This window comes from Talpa occidentalis, unplaced genomic scaffold, assembly GCF_014898055.3.
Source record: "Talpa occidentalis isolate TD23 unplaced genomic scaffold, MPIMG_talOcc4v2.1 talOcc4.3, whole genome shotgun sequence".
In the NCBI taxonomy this organism is placed as follows: Eukaryota; Metazoa; Chordata; class Mammalia; order Eulipotyphla; family Talpidae; genus Talpa; species Talpa occidentalis.
This window is the reverse complement of record NW_023603184.1, coordinates 4,451,660-4,466,711: the sequence shown is the minus strand read 5'-3', so window position 1 is coordinate 4,466,711 and position 15,052 is coordinate 4,451,660. Positions and strand designations below refer to the sequence as shown.

At 44.4% G+C, this 15,052-nt stretch overlaps 1 protein-coding gene across 25 annotated transcripts in view; it reads right to left on the bottom strand.

Annotated features, from left to right (window-relative positions):
- CELF1 (CUGBP Elav-like family member 1) overlaps positions 1-9,073 on the bottom strand; it is a 76,049-nt gene extending 66,976 nt beyond the window's left edge. For 14 of the 25 annotated variants that reach the window (XR_005127435.2, XM_037522284.2, XM_037522269.2 and 11 more), the window contains exon 1: positions 9,005-9,073. The gene's annotated coding sequence lies outside the window, so the exon portion shown is untranslated. The remainder of the gene's footprint in view (positions 1-9,004) is intronic. The other 11 variants (XM_037522272.2, XM_037522273.2, XM_037522276.2 and 8 more) reach the window with 1 other exon arrangement.
- Positions 9,074-15,052: the final 5,979 nt, after the last annotated feature.

Here is a 15,052-nt window from a genome sequence, read left to right as displayed (position 1 = left end):
AAGTCAATTTCTGCATCTATGAACACATCTCCAAAATGGCACATTAAAATCAATTCAGTGAGGGCCTCCCTGGTAGAGCAGCAGTTGAGTGCTGGGTTGCAAAGCTGCCCGCAGCCTCTGCAGCGCCGGTTCGATCCCCGGCCTCTGGGCGAGGGTCCCACATGGTGCATAGACCTCTCCTGCCACCCGCAGTGTGCGCCCGCAGTGTGCTTCGTTGGTCTGCCTGTTTTGTTCCCCGCTCTGGCTCTGGTGAATCCTCTCACCCTCCCGCGCATCTGACTGTACCCAGTGCTTGTATAAATAAATAAATAAAATCGTTAAAAAAAAAAAATCAATTCAGCAAGATCTCACTGCAGTTTCTAAACTACCTAAACTCACCATTCCTCTTTATATTTGCTGACATATTTACATATTTGCTATGAGGAGGAAAAGAAAAATCAAAGCATTACAATCCAAAAGCTGTTGTGAAAATGAGTTCTTTTCTTGTAAAGTGGAGGTCAGAGGATTTGTCACATCAGAACTTTACAAAACTCTGAAAGTTAAAATGTGAGATACTGAAATATACAGTCTCTTCTAACTAGACTTTCTCATTCCTTGAGGGGGAAAAAGGGTCTAATTTTAATGTTATTTTTCATATTTATAAAATTCATGTTCTGCATGAAAATGGCGAATACTAAAAAAGAAGATAAAATCTAAACACCCATGTTACGATGCCCAGAGAAAATTTGGTATTTATTCTTCTAGTCTGTAAGACAAGGTTTCCAGGAAAATTAAAGGATTAATTAGCAGAAAGATATTTTAAGTTACTATCCAACTTATGATGGATATAAAACATTTTGGGGAAAGTTTACGGGTACACTTATGGCGTCCAATGCATAGCACAAGTCAAAAATAATAAAACAACTTTGCTGATCAATCCTGTATGGAAATCTCTGAGTAGATCTTAATAGTCAATTTCATAACAAGGACACAATGTTACAATCACAAAGATCTCATCAGAAAAACTATCTTTAGCAAATTCTGAAGCTCATATAAGAATTCTTGATACAGTATTTTACAAAGCAAATACATAAAACTGATAAACTCACACACATTACAACTACTATTAATGCCCTTCTACCATCCCCTAAAATTAGTCACCTAATTAGGAGGAAAACCCAGTATTTGTATTACAAATCCAGTAACATATTTATCTCTTTTGGTTTTCTATGTAATAGAAGATTCTTATCAATAAACTCTCATGTGAAATAGAGACAGTGAAGATGGATCTAGGAAACCATTACTCCAAATATTCCACAGGGAACAATGTACTGAAAGGTTTTAGGGGAAGGATCCCCTTTGGAGCAAAACATTTCAGATGCACAAATTGGATTTTAGGAAACATCTTATCCCTTAAAACAAAACAAAGAAAAATGCAAAACAAAATATACCCAAAAGGGGAAAATGGACTTAGTAGCTTCTGCCTATATATGTATGGCACTGCTGTGTTGTTTTATTTGGTCCAACTGCATTACTTACCTAAGAGTAATTAGTAGTATGTCCATTTTCACAGATGGAAAAAAAGAAACAGCCTTATCAACACTGTACCAGGTACTGCTCAGTGCACAGTGAAAGTTATCTCAATTAATTCCCCCATTGCCATTCCAAGTCGTATCTCCATTTAAAAAAGCAGACCCAGAAATATTAAGGTCATACAATAATGGTACAAATTTATAAGCCAATGGGTGAAGCTGTCACCTCTATCTCTCCCAGGCTATGCTTATTATAAGCCGCCATTCAAATCACATCATTCTTTCAAACTACAAGTTCCATTTTAAGGACTCAAAAATCAAAAAAATCAACTCTCAATTATGGGAAGATTATATCTCCAGGTTTTCTACAAAAGGTTATTTCTATTTTACTTGCCTTCTGACTATTTCAGGGTGCCACAGCACCTCTAGGAAGGTGTGTGCAAAAGTAACTACAAGATCATCATATTAATAGCAATCAAGTCTGGGATTTGTTAGACGTTCCACTCAGAAAGGATTCATAGAAAATTAATTCTTGGGGCCTCCCCAGTGGCGCAGCAGTTGAGCACTGGGTTGCGAAGCTGCCCGCAGCCTCTGCAGCACCGGTTCGATCCCCGGCTGCTCCCTGGCCACCGGAGGAGGGTCCCACATGGCACACAGACCTCTCTCACCACCCGCTGCTCCCCTCAGCAGTGTACTTCAGTCCTTCTGCCTGCTCTGCTCCCCGCTCTGGCTCTGGTGAATTCTCTCACCCTCCCGCACTTCTGACTGTGCCCAGTGCTTGTATAAATAAATAAATCTTTAAAAAAAAAAATAAAAAAAGAAAATTAATTATTGATTTAAATTAAATTTCTGAACTTCCATGATATATTCTATTTCTATTATCAAAACTAATTAAAAATCAAGTAATAGTTTCAAACAGAACAAAGATTCATGTTATTTATATGTCCTCCCAAACACTAAAATATAATCTCATGTGCTAAGTACTATAACGGAGTTTGAGAACCTCTTTGGGCTGAGTGAATAAAATTTCCAGTTCATCCCATGACCCAAAAGATTGAAAATTCCCTTTCTACTGGAGAGGAAGAATATGGAGTAAAGGTCCAAAAAGCAAGGAAAGGAAAGGAAAAGTAGACAATCAAGCAGATCAAAATCAGTAGTGAATCTCCAAAAGGATAAGTAGAAGCTTACCTTACTAGGAAAGCCTTTCATGCAAAGAATTCTTTTAACAGTGTTGTTCTTACTGAAACAAACTGGGCGACCTAGGACTACCCTCAAAATGTTTTTAGCCTAAAAACATTAGCTATTTAAGTCTAAGTAGGCCACTAAATACCAGGTTTACAAATGTATCTATACACAATGTGTAATACCTGGACAATAGTCTATTCCTTTAGCAAAAATCACTCATAGTTATAAACCAAAGACAGAAACTCACTGTTCTCTCCATAACTACTTTATTGTGAAAATGCTGTATATTCAAAGACTGAAAATTATGATTAGGTTAGAAATGATACTATTAACTGTGATTTCCCATTATTATGTATTTTTATGTGTACTGATTTGAATTTTCAAGTGATTTGAGCATGTCAGTGGACATTCCTCTGTGAGTGGCACTCCACCACAAAAAGGAAGACTTCTAATCGATTCAACAGCCTTTACAAAGCTCCAAATGAGGGAGAGATATAAAGATGAAAGAAGAGAGCCCAAAAATAATCATCAAGTCCTGATCATGCTACAAGGATGAACCCTGAACCTCTATGTTACGTGAAGTAAGCCATACACAGAATGTCAAGTAGTTTATGACTCCAGTTACATGAAATATCTAGAAACGGCAAATCCCTAAAGACAAAAAATAGACTAGAGGTTACCAAGGGCTAGGCAGAGACAGCAGTGGGGAGTCATTGCTTAACAGTCAGAGACTCTGCTTGGGGTGAGGAAAATGTTTTAGAAATAATGGTGATGATCGCACAACATTAAGGAGTGAATGTACTTAATGCCACTGAATCGTACTCTTAAAAAGGGTTAAAATGACCTTAACTTAAAACTCAAAACTATAAAGCCCTTGGAAGAAAATATAGGGGAACAGCGTCATGGCACTGGACATGGAAGCGATTTCTTCCCTAAGACTTTATCAAAAGCACGGGCAAAAAAAGCACAATAGACAAGTGGGACTACATCAAACTTAAAAACATGTGCATAAAAGAACACCATAAATAGAGTGAAAAAGGAACATGTGGTGGGCCTCCCTGGTGGTGCAAGGGGTTAAGACGCAACCTATGAAGCTAACTGCAGCCACTGCAGCACAAGTTCGATCCCCAGGCAGGGAGCAACCCACATGGCACAGCAGACCTCTCCTGCCTCTCCCACTGCTCCCCTCAGCAGTGTATTTTAGTCAATCTACCTGTTCTGTTCCCCACTCTGTCTCTGGTGAATCCTCTCACCTCCCACACCTCTGGCCTGTACCCCAGCTCTTGTGTGCATAAAAATAATCTTTGAAAAAAAAAAAAAGAAAAAAGAACATGTCGAATGGGAGAAAGTATTTGCAGATCATGTACCTGATTATATATTCAGGATCTATAAACCCAGGCAACAACAAAAAGTAACCTGATTTAAAAAGAGGCATAGAACTTGAATAAATCTTTCTGCAAAGATGATACACAAATGGCCAACAAACACACAAGAAGAAATTCCTTGGAAACATCGCTAATCAGAAAAACGCAAATCAGGGCCTCCCCGGTGGCGCAGCGGTTGAGCACTGGGTTGCAAAGCTGCCCGCAGCCTCTGCAGCGCCAGTTCGATCCCCTGCCCCTGGGCGAGGGTCCCACATGGCACGCAGACTTCTCCCGCCACGCCCGCTGCTCCCCTCAGCAGTGTACTTCGTCAATCTGCCTGTTCTGTTCCCCACTCTGGCTTTGGTGAATTCTCTCACCCTCCCGTGCTTCTGACCTTACCCAGTGCTTGTATAAATAAATAAATCTTTAAAAAAAAAGAAAAATGCAAATCAAAACCACAATGAGATATCATCTCAAACTGATTAGAACAGCTACTATTTAAACAAAACAGAAAATAACAGATGTTGGCTAGGATATGGAGATATTGGAACCCTTGTACACTGTAGGTGAGATTGTAAAGTGGTGCAATCACCATGGAAAACAGCATGAAGGTTTCTCAAAAAATTAAAAATAGAACTTCCATATAACCCAACAATCCCGCTTCTTGGTATCATCCAAAAGAACTGAAAACTGGGTATCAAAAAGATGTTTGCACACCTATGTTCATAGCAGCACTATTTACAAGGGCCAAAAAGTAGAAACACCTCTTATCCATTAACAGATGAATAAACAAAATGTGGTATACACATATAACAGATTCCTTTAAAAGTAAATCCTTTACATGCTACAGCACGGATGAACCTTAAAGATACTATGTTAAGTGAAATAATGGTGATGATGGCACAACATTAAGGAGTGTATGTTGTACATTCACACAAATACTGTACAACTCCATTTATATGTGATATCTAAAAGTAGTCAAATTCATAGAAACAGAAAGAATGGTGGTTGCCAGAAGCTGGGGGGAAGAAAAAAAGAAGAGTTGTTTATAAAGTTTGGGAGATGTTTCCCAACTACGTGAATGTACTTAATAGCCACAGAACTGTGCACTCAAAAGTACTAAGATGGTGGGGCCTCTCTGGTGACGCAAGGGGTTAAGTCACATCACTATGAAGCAATCCGCAGCTACTGCAGCATGAGTTCAATCTCCAGCCAGGGAGGTGACCCATATGTAGCTCAGCAGACCTCTCCTGTTGCGCCCACTGCTCCCCTCAGCAGTGTACTTCAGTCAATCCGCCTATTCTGCTCCCCACTGTCTCTGGTGAATCCTCTCACCCCCTGCATCTCTAGTCTGTACCCCAGTTCTTGTATGTATAAATAAACAAATCTTTAAAAAAAAAAAAGTACTAAAATGGTAAATTTTATGGGTTTTGCACGTAAAAATGCAAATATAAAAAAATAGTTTAAATGGCAAGTTTTGCTAAATATATTTCACAATTTAAAAAAAATACCAAAAATCACTGAATTGTAGAGTATATGAATTGTATCTCCATAAATTTGTTGAAAAAGAAAACAGCTTGGGCCTCCCCTGGTGGCGCAGCAGTTAAGCACTGGGTTGTGAGGCTGCCCTCAGCCTCTGCAGCGCCAGTTCGATCCCCGGCCACCAGTGAGGGTCCCACCAAAAAAAAAAAAAAAAAAAAAAAACAGCTTAACCAAATCAGTCACTGGTTTAAAAAAAACAGCAATTTGCTGTGAGTACCCAAAGCCCTGAGCAGAGAAGCCTCTGTTCCTACTTCCTGCAACTCCACCCTGACTTCCAGGTGACAGCTCTTTTCCTTCCCAAGGCATCCCACTACCACTTCCAAACCTCCCACTTCCTTATCAGGTACAGTCTTATAAGAAAATGAAGTTGAGGGTCTCCCCTGGTGGCGCAGCGGTTGAGCGCTGCGCTGCGCTGCGAAGCTGCCCGCAGCCTCTGTAGCGCTGGTTCAATCCCCGGCCACCACGAGGATCCCACATGGCGCGACAGATCTCTCCTGCCACCCGCTGCTCCCCTCAGCAGTGTACCTTGGTCCTTCTGCCTTTTCTGCCCCTGCTCTGGCTCTGGTGAATTCTCTCACCCTCCCGCGCTTCTGACTGTACCCAGTGCTTGTATAAATAAATCAATCTTTAAAAAAAATAAAAATAAAGTGCAATAACACTAAAAGTACCACCCATTCTTTAAAAAAAAAAAGAAAAAGAAAATGAAGTTGAAGAAGCTGCAGTGGCAGTTATAGGAAGAGGCACGGAAACCAGGAGTCATACCACATTCAACAGCAGAGCTCAAAACTTTACGTAAAAAACGACATAGTAAACATACAGTGAATGTTAGCTCTCTGCCTGTCCTCGCCACCTCTTCTAGTCAAGCATATGTTAAAAGGAGGGATTTCTATCCTTCTGTGCTGGGATATTCACTGGACTACCTCACATGTGCAAGGACTATTAAATATAGAGCACCTTTTAAGACGTGGTAGTTAAACCATGCCTATCTCTTATTAAATCTTGAAAACACATCACAAAACTGACTAGGAAAAGCCCATTTTGGTAAAATAATAAACATTTCTAGAGCATATAAAAACAACAATATGCTAAAGATCAAATATTAACAGTCACCTCTCGTGAGTGGTGGGGCTAAGGGTGAATTTCTTCCTTTTTGGCTTATTTGTGTTTTTTTTATAATGGATCTCTAATTTCTGTGGAAAGAAAACAGAAATCTTTAGGGAAAAAATAATTATGACTAAAATTTCACCTCTGCCTATGATACCTTACTGCACTGAAGCTGAATGAGCACCTTGTGAGATGACACTATTTCCTCCACTTTGTAGATGAGAATAAGCTGAGATTCATAAAAACAGTTGAGTGACTTGACCACGAGTTGTAGTTAGTAACTGGCAGAGCAAGTCTTACAATCCAGTGCTTCTATCTCAAGTCCAGGGTCCTTTCCATTCTATCAAATCTTAAAAGGCTATCTGCATTACTGTTTAAGGTATCATGGGGGAGGCAGGGAGAATCTGTGATGAGACTTTTAAGGGCACTTTCACTTAACCTTGCTCAAGTGAGACACTTAACTCTGAGGGTCTCAGTTTCCTCATCTGAAAAGTGAACGACAGTTTGGAAAGGACATCCCATCTTTAACAGTCCATCTTGCTAAAGGATTTTAAGAAGAAGAAAAAACTATGGGCAAGAATCAATGGCTGAAGAGAAGTTGAGGCATATGCTTTGGGTCAACAATAATTTTTAATGGAAACAGGTGGTGGATAGTCAAGAGGAAGAACTTCTAGAGGAACCATAAACTTCCTGGTTAAAGTCACTGCTCAAAGTTCCAGCTCTGCTTTAAAACAGCAATGCTTCAATCTTGGCTAACTTATGATCAGAAACCACATACTCTAAATAAAAATATAAAAAATGGTATGCGGGGAGGGAGTGCAGCTTTAGTTTACCCATGGATTCACTAATGTTAAAACAAAAAGAATCCTGGGTGATGCTAAGTGGAGTTGCCTTCTTTCTTCCTCACCAAGAATTTAAGAAGAGGGCCTCCAAGATAGTGCACGCACTGCAGCACGAGTTCAATCTCCGGCCAGGGAGCAACCCACATGGCGCAGCAGACCTCTCCTGTCACACCCGCTGTTCCTGTCAGCAGTGTATTTCAGTCAGTCTGCCTGTTCTGTTCCCCACTCTGTCTCTGGTGAGTCCTCTAACCCCAACACCTCTGGCCTGTACCCCACCCAGTTCTTGTATGCATAAATAAATAAATCAAAAAAAAAGGTCTACAAAGTTTTAAAAAAAAGAATTTTAAGGAGAAACTGAAACTTGCATTGCACTCTGAGAGATGTGAGCTTCTGGAAAAGAGCAATCAAGAGCACTTGTGGAAAGGGTGAAAGAATGCAAATGCAACGGAAGCGTTTCCAATTCACGGCGAACCAAAGATCTTTAAAAGGTGAAGTTCCTGTGAAGGATTCGCTGGGGATCCGCAACCTCTTACACCGCAGACGTTCCAAAGCATTCACGCTATTTACGTCTTTTTTACTTGAGGGTAATAAAAAGTACAGCAGTGTACCTGCTGGCGAGAAAAAGATTCCATTTTGCTGAATGAAACAGGTTCCGACCGAAATCTCACCACTTCCCCTCAAGTGCAGGGATGGGCCTACACCAACGGGAAGCCCCTTACAGCCTATGCAACAGTCCTAGGGAATTAAAACATCCTGCCCAGGACCACAATCAAAAGACCGCGGGCTTGAGATCCAAAGCCAGGCTCCAGCAAGCAGCGAGCTCCTCAATGAGCTCTGCGAGCTCGCGGGTGCGAGATCTGGGCTCCGCGGCTAGGCCGTGACGGGGCTGAGCACCTGACGTGGGGGAGGGCGAGTCAAGGCCCTAGCGATCTGAGGCGACGAACCCGGGTCTCACGAGGCTCCCGACGAGAGGCGCTGCCCCCAAAGGCGGGGGTCCTGGGGACCCGCCAGGGGTGGGCACCAAGAACACGTGGGGCGACAGGAGCAGGAAAGGGGTGTCCCGGGCAGGCAGCTGGGGTCTGGCACGGCGACTGGAAGAACGAGGACGGAGCCCGCCCCCACCCCACCCCGATACAGGGAACGAGACGCTCCGGGTCCCCAGGGTGCAGTCTAAGGGCGCGGAGAGGGGCCAGGCCACGAGGAGGGCGGGTCTCGCGGGGCGCCGGGGCACGCGCGGGGCAAGCGCGGCCGGACCCGGGGAGCGGAGAACCCCGACACGCAGAAGACCGCGGCGCTGCCCCCGGGGCGCCCGGAGGGAGCCGCGGCCGCGCCCCGAGGGGCCGGTGACCCGCATTCGCCCGGACTGGACCCGCCCCGCCCCGCGGCGCCTCCCTCCTGCCGCCCAGCCCTCCCTCCTCCCCACCGCGGCCCGTTATCGCGCGGCCGCCGCACTCACCAGCGGCTGCACCGGAGCCCGCCGCCGCCTCAGCTGCTGCCTGCGCCTCCGCAGCCGCCGCCGCCTCGCCGCTGAGGCCGAGTCCCGGGGGAGCCTCCGCGTCCCGCCGCCGCTGCCGCTGCCGCCAGAGCAGAACACCCCAAAATGGCGGCACTTCCGGCACCTACCACCAGCGGGGAGGGCCGGGGGGGGCGCGGCGCGGGGAACGTACCACCGCGGCGCCGCCCGCAGCGCGCATCCGAGCGGAGCGCCGCGCAGGGGCGGGCCGAGCGCCCGGCGCTGCAGCGCCCCCTCGGGCCGGGGAGTGGAGACGCAGCCGCGCTGGGCGCCCGGGGCTGCAGGCGGGGCCGTGGGCGCCGCGACCCGCCGGCCGGGAGCTCTTTGTCTTCGAGCTGCCGGAGGCGAGAGTGGGGCGCCCTCGGCCTGGGAGTCCGCCCTTCGGCACGCCGCGCGGCGCACCCGCCAGCGCTCAGAAGGGCTTGGGGAGGGCGTGGAGGAGAGACCCCTGCTCGGGGTTGAATATACGCGCAATAAAATATTTGATGAATGAGTGAATGAAACGGCGCCTGGTCGGGGTCGGGCGCAGGACACACCCTCTTTCTGCCCCAGCCGACAGGCCACAGGACCCAGGTCCTCCCGCTCTGCGGAACTGAGGAATGTGAGCGTGGTGCAAGCTCTCAGAATGGGAGGCTTTCCCTCCAGCGGGGCGATCCTCTGGTTGGGAGCCTAACCTTGCAAAAATCCCTGCCGTCAGGGCTCAGTAAGAGACTGATGGCCAAGCCCTGCCCTGCTTTCCAAAGCAAGACTAGGTCCCTAAAGACCTCAAGAACCCCAGTATGTAGGTGGAAGGCTAACGGAACAAGTTTGTCTGTTTGTTTAAAAAACCAAGGTCGTTTTTCAACAGCGTCAACACCTTGTAGGACAATGAAATGCAGATAAAGAAACTTAGTTCTGGCCTCAGGAACTTACGAATAGTTTCTCTGTAAGATCGTCTGACTTCCCAGAGCAAATAATTCTTATACCCACTCATATTGATTAAAACTCACCTTACTACAAAAGAAAAAATAAATCAAGTGGATCCCCAAACAGAAGCCCTCATGCCTACATGTTGGAAGCACCTGTTTCCCCCAAGGGAATAAAAAATAACCACAGTTTTTCTGATATCACACACCTGAACCATAGCCCTTAAATTGTGCAGTATCATGTTCCCTAATTGTACTGTGTAGTTTGTCATTTTATATGCATTTATAATGTTGATCTATGATCTTAATGTTAACAGTTTTATGTGCTACTTAGTGCAACTTCCTATATTTAAAGGCCATTATAACTTTGAAAGGTCCATGCAGCAGGCCGGAATGCAAAAACCTACCCGGAAGCCCACCTGGGGGCCAGGAATGCGGATACCTGCCTGGAGGACTCAGACAATGAGCCTCCTCCCTCCCCCTACGAGTCTCATCTCAGACAAAGAACCTCTACCTGCCCTACAAACTTTTCCGCAGTAGGAGCCCAACTACCCACCCGACCTCTCCTCACCCTATAAAACCCTGCTTCCCCCTAACAACGTGTGCGACTCCACTGACCCCCGCCTTGGGTCTGTGAGGTCCGCCTGGGGCGCAATAAACTTTCCCTCCGTTTGAGAAATGTAGCCTGGCTCTCCTTTTCTTTACCGCGCCGAACCTTTCAAACTTATAGAATGTTGTCACATAACTTGCCACAATTTTATATTGTCTCCCTGCAACAGGGTGGTCCCCAGGAAAGGGGGAGGTTCCCTGCCCCACCCAAGGGAGGGTGGAGCTGAGCAGGAAGAGGAGAAGCAGAAGAAGAGACTGAGGAAGGAAAGAAGCAGGATGGAGCCAGGAGACCTGGAGGAGGCGCATGGAGCCTAGAGACACGTGAAGAAACTGCACTTGTCTTTTGGTCGTGGACTGGGTGACACAGATGTGGGTGAGACCCGTGGGGAGGTGACAATGGCAGCTTTTATCTTGATGTTGATTTTGCTCTTTTCCTTCTGGGCTTGTCTGGTTGTTTCTGACCCTTTTCTGTGGGTCCCCACTGGAAGATGCTTTAGACTTGTGGCAGGCTTTGGGGCCTTGCTCTGGGCCGATCCCATATGGATGGACTTTTACCCACGAGGGGATGGGTAACTTTGGGTGCTTCATTTAGAAACTAGACTCTTTGCCTTACCTGTATTGTTTCCTAGTTGTATTAAAGTTCCTTCCCATTAAAGTCTCCTATGTTTTGTGTTGATGCGGTGGATGGCAGAACCCATTTAGAATAGGCAGGTTTGCGGGGTTTGGGCTACCCCTCTCCCTGTCCTATAACATCCCCACTGCCATAGCTTGTAGAAACCTTTTAAGCAGAGAATCTGTCTCATTCTTTTGTGGACCTAGAGTCGTCCAGATAAACATGTTGCTCCCTTCCTCAGCATGTTGTTAAACATAGGGAAAAAACAGGCCTAAAGTGGAATCTGTCACGTCAGCCCCCCATCCAGACTTAATACCTATTGCAGTTTCAAACTCTCCCAAAAGCCTAAGCCTAAACCAGTCAATCGAGAGTCTCCCAATCAGCAGCAGTGAAGTCATCTGCACATGAGCCCCCATGTCTTCCCCTTAAGGAAAGGGGGATTTCAGGGGAGTCACTTTACCTAAAATAACCTTCCCTTTAAAAAAATTTATTTTTATTTATTCATACAAGAACTGGGGTACAGGCCAGAGATGTGGGGGTGAGAGGATTCACCAGAGACAAAGTGGGGAGCAGAACAGGCAGATCTAATGAAATACGCTGCTGAGGGGAGCAGCAAGCAAGACAGGAGAGGTCTGCTGAGCCATGTGGGTCAGGTCTCTGGGCGGGGACCGAACCATGCTGCACCACTGCCATAGATAGCTTCATAGTGCTGAGACTTAACCACTTGCACCATCAGGGAGATCCTAAAATAAACTTTTCTTAAGTGAATAACCTTGTTCCACCCTCTTTTTGTATATAAACACCCTCTATTTTGTGTAACTCCTTACATCTCAGCCCTAGAAGGGTGGCTGCCTGATTCATGAATCATTTAATAAAGCCATCTAGATGTCCACATTTGTGAATTGTTTTTTAACAAGGTCTTGACTCCGTTGGACCTTCCCCAATCACCCTGTCTAAAATCACACACACATACACCTATGCTTCCAATCCCCCTTTCTGGCTTTGTTTTTATCCAAAGCACTTATCACATAGTGCTTTAACTCTGGGGTTAGGGACTTTGTGTATTATATCCTCAGGGTCAAGAAAAAATGTTTAGCCCATCATAGGTGTTCAGTAATATTTGGTATTTTTATTTAACTTACATATATTGTAAAATGATTACTACAATGAGTTTAGTTAACATTTATCTCTTACAGATACCAGAAAAGAAAAAGGAAAAACGTTTATTTTGTTTTATTTTGTGATTAGAACACTTCCGAACTAGTCTCTTAACTTCAAATATACCACACAGCAGTGTTAACTGACAGTCATTACACTGTACTTTACATCCCTGACTTATAACTGGAAGTTTATACTCTTGGATCACCTTCATCCAATTCCTCCTGTACCCCACCCATCAATAAATATTGCTGAATTAGTTGATAAGCATATCTGGATCCTAGGTATTTAAAAAAAAAAAATGAATTGCTTAGCTTTAGAAGCTTGCTGGAACCTGCCCATGAGCTAAATGACGGTAGACTATGCCTCCCTTACTCTCTTGTATCTCCAATGCTTTTCACAGTATCTAGCACAATCGATAGTTTTTGAAGGGCAACCAGAAACTTGTCTCTATGTTATCTGTCCCTGGACTTAGGGTTCCCACTGGCAGAGAGGAACTGCCACTCCTTGCAGGATAGTAGGACACAGTGCATTCTTGGATGCAGTCCTTTGGCCCACCGTGTGGGGAGGACACTTCATAAAGAACAGCAGTGGGCTCATACACCTGCTACAGGCTTCCCAGCACAGAACAAATACACTAAACGGTCCAAGCACAAAGGAGTCTGATGTGAGATGCAAAGGAGTAGGAAAAGCACCCTGCTTTATTTATTGCCTTCCATGTTGACTGTTTTTCTAAAATAGGCAATGTTAGTAACAGCCCAGGAAACCCCCCCCCAAAGTTGGTGGAAGAATAAGATTTAGATAGTCTGTTGGGATAAATTTGAAATTGTACATACTTTTCTAGGAACTCGTCTGAAGGGAATAATTAAGGACAAGTGCAGAGATGTGCCGATGTACACACATGGATCGCAACATGGTTGAAATGGCATAAAATTTGATAGCAGCAATTGATAAAGTATGGCATATCTGTAGCCTAGGATATTATATATAATTTCAAATAATGATACATAAAAATATTTAATTGGGAAAAAATGTTCATGGTATTTACTTCATGAATAAGGCAGATAACAAACAAATAGGTGTATTATGCTCCCACCTTTGTTAGAGAGTGTGTTAGTTGATAAAAAGGGGGAGAGAACAGAGATAATTTATATTAAAATATGAAGAGTAGGGGCCTCCCTGGTGGCGCAAGGGGTTAAGACACAACCTATGAAGCTATCGGCAGCCACTGCAGCACGAGATCGATCCCCAGCCAGGGAGCTACCCACATGGTGCAGCAGACCTCTCCTGTCTCGTCCACTGCTCCCCTCAGCAGTGTTTTCAGTCCGTCTGCCTGTTCTGCTCCCCTCTCTGTCTCTGGTGGATCCTCTCACCTTCCCACGCCTCTGGCCTATACTTCAGTTCTTGTAGAAACAAATAAATCATAAAAAAAATCTTTAAAAATAAATAAATTAAGTAAAATATGAACAATACTGTAAATTCTCACCACCACTTGGTATTACCAGTCCTTCAGTTCTTCTAATTTTGGTCACTCTGGTGAAGATATAATGGTATTTTATTGTGTTTTAATTTTTATTTTCCAAATGGGTACACATACATGATTACAGCAATTGCCTGCTCATGCCTTATTGTCTTTTTTTTGCCCATAATCAAAACTTTATTGAAAAATTGACTCCAAAATAGATCACTGCCATATACTGTTAAATAGCAAATATCCAAACAACGTAATTCTAAAGATGTAATTGACTTTACTAAAGATTTCATGAATTAGGCAGTATTACACCTAGCAAATAGAAAGGTGCTGCAAAAAGTTGTACAAAATTTGTAAAACTTGAATAAAGGTTATACAAACTGGAAGGTTTTTATAGAGTGGGACAAAGTCATTAGCAAAAGAAAAAAGAATTATTTTAGGTAAAGCCACCTATTTTCTCTGAGCAGAAGGGAGATTCTTTTCAAGAACATTATTTCAATAGTGTTAACTTGGAAAACTAGATTGATTGGTTTAAAATTTCATTTTTGGAAGAGGCTGAAACTGCAGTTAGGTCAGCTATTAAGTTCTGGTGGGCCTAACACGAATGACTCCATTTTGGGCCTGTTGCTCCTTTTGTAAAGAATTCTCTTGGGTCTCCCTTGGTGGCGCAGCGGTTGAGCGCTGGGCTGCGAAGCTGCCTGCAGCCTCTGCAGTGTCGGTTCGATCCCTGACTGCTCCCCGGCCACCGGAGGAGGGTCCCACATGGCGCGCAGACCTCTCCTGCCGCCCGCTGCTCCCCTCAGCAGTGTACTTCTTCGTCAGTCTGCCTGTTCTGCTCCCCATTCTGGCTCTGGTGAATTCTCTCACCCTCCCACGCTTCTGACTGTACCCAGTGCTTGTATAAATAAATAAATTAATTTAAAAAAAAAAAAAAAAAAAAAAATTCTCTACACAATTCAACATAATCATGCCTCTTGGTAGGTTAACTAGATTTATGGAACTGATAGCCTTTCTGGGATAGAACACAAATTCCAGAAGTTGTGTGGATCTTTGGCATCACTTTCTTCTCAATGAATACCCTCCCTGGGTCTGGGCTCTCCTGTTGAGTGGCAGTTCACAATGGAGCCACCTACACCAGGAACTGTAATAGCATGACCTAAAAAAGCAAAGTTCGTGTTGCCCGCTCCACCTAATGGAGAGTGATACTGAGTGGCCAGGGGAAGCTAAAAAGGACT